At 27.6% G+C, this 2,405-nt stretch overlaps 1 protein-coding gene across 1 annotated transcript in view; it reads right to left on the bottom strand.

Moving 5' to 3' along the window:
• Positions 1-2,405, bottom strand: part of LOC106468061 (biogenesis of lysosome-related organelles complex 1 subunit 3-like) — a 47,990-nt gene that overhangs the window by 2,281 nt on the left and 43,304 nt on the right. The window lies entirely within an intron of this gene.

Consider the following 2,405-nt stretch of genomic DNA (forward strand, 5'->3'; position numbering starts at 1 on the left):
CCCTTTTATAATTGAATTTTTTTCTAAAATGCAAGCCACAACCTTCCACATCCCTGTGTCTTATATATATATATATATATATTTACTTTTTTTTTGTAAATAGGTCATATGACCTATGTACAGGTTTACAATTTCTGCATGAACAATTTAGAGAAGGTCACCCCACATTTTTACATTAATATTTACCGGACCTTCATCCCCATCTAATAATACATGATCTTTTTTTTATAGTTAAATATTTCTATGGATTCTCGAATATTATTGGTTATAATACCTTTTGGTTAAGCTAATATTACAGTTTTTTCCTACAATACAATATGTTGTGTTTCATGTACATGTTTTGCTATAGTTGCATTTGATTTAAATTTTTTTTCATTTTTTATTTCTTATGTATTCTTTATGCTGCATTAAACAATATTTTAAATTACATTTAGTCTGTCCAATATAAATATTTCCACACTTAAATTTAATTTTATAGATTCCTGTTTTTTTTCCATTAACTGTATGTATTCTTTGGTATTACCTGAATTTTGCTTTATCTTATCAATAGGTTTAAATTTAGGATAAAATATTTGTTGTTTTCTAAACACGTTAAATAAATTATTAGTTAAACCTCGGATATATGGCAAAAATAAAGCTTCCTTTCTAATTAACCGGGTTTTAAAGTAATACTTTGATCAGTCATTACCATATTAGTGAATTTATTGACAGCTCTATCTACAATATTTGGGTTAAATCCTCATTAAACTGCTACAAATTTCATTAATAATAACTCAATTTTTAAGTCTTTTTGTATAGTTTTTGGAGAATCCTAAAACTGTAAATAAGTCATATGTACTTGAAACTACAGATATACTTAATTTTAAAAAGTTGTGTGAAAGATCCATTTTTTCAAGTTAACAATAATAATTATTATAAACAAAATGAAGGATTAGCTATTATTGTGTGATTTGTATATGAATGTATTTGAAACTAAAGCTATAAATGGTACAAAATGTAAACCTGATATTTAGATAAGATATGTAGATGACACATTGAATTTGCATGCTATTCAAATAGCATAGAACCATCTATACAATTTACTTATGAAATTGAGAAAAATAATAACTTGTCTTTCTCTAGATGTATTAGTAAAAAGGAATTTACAAGATAATCTAGAAACATCTATTTTTCAGAAACCCTTTTCTGTTCTTATGTGTCCACATGGTGAATCATGTCATACTAGATCACAAAAAATGTCTGCATTTTACATTTTATTTCCTAATTTTTTATGGTAGTTGCAAGATCGTTCAAATCTACAGAACCATTACAGAGATTAATTACTGAAAATAACATATAAAATTCTTTCTTAAGAAAGATTTGATAACTATCCGGACATTATAAAGATTTCGCATTTGAAATTTAAAAATTTTCTGATGCATAAAAGTATTTTTAATCTTAAAATTACTTTGCATGATAGATAGGCAAGATGTGAAAAGAAGAAAAAAAAAAAGGCACGAGCAAAACATTGCTTTCCAAACTTTATGACTTAATAAAAAATTAGATATTTTGCATATGAAAGCATTGTAATGTTTACTGATAATCTGCCAAATTTTGTTAACTAATTTAAAAGTTATAGCATGAAAACTATAACAAGCACAAAATGATGGTTGGAGATGGCTTGAATGGGTAATGAAGAAAAACTTTAAAACAAATTTAACACAACAGCAAATGTACAATGTTTCGACAAGGTATTGTCATCATCATAAAATGGTTATGAGGTCATCACATCAACCAACCCCATATTGAAAGAGTTAATGGAGCATAAAGAAAAAAAATATTAAAATTTAGCTATAGTAGAACATGTACATGAAACAACATATGGTATGATGGGAAGTTATAATTTTCCTATATGGAAATATTTATATTGAAAACACTAAACGTAATTCAAAATATTGTTTAATGAAGCCCAAAGGATGCAAATGAAAATAATATTAAAAATTCAGCTATAGCAGAACATGTACATGAAACACAACATATGGTATTGTAGGAAGTTATTATTTTCCTATACAAAAATGCATTTCCGATACGTACTTCCCTTTATAATTGAATTTTTTTCAAAATGCAAGCCACAACCCTTCCACATCCCTCTGTTGAAATCCAAAGTTCCAACATGTCTCTCATGCATCAACTCTTTACCAATAGGAGAGCACTACTATCATGTGAGGCATGTGACTCCCTCTATCACTTCGAAGTTTGGTGGAAGATTGAGAGGAGGAAGGGTGGGAAGTGTGAAGGAAGTACTTATTGGAAATATACACAGCATGGTCACAAGTAAATAGACACCACCTATTCAGAAAAAAATAAATTTTTCAGTCACGTTCACATGAATTGATATATTTAATTAATATCTAGTACATCTTCCT

This window comes from Limulus polyphemus, unplaced genomic scaffold (assembly GCF_000517525.1).
Source record: "Limulus polyphemus unplaced genomic scaffold, Limulus_polyphemus-2.1.2 Scaffold2853, whole genome shotgun sequence".
Classification (NCBI taxonomy): Eukaryota; Metazoa; Arthropoda; class Merostomata; order Xiphosura; family Limulidae; genus Limulus; species Limulus polyphemus.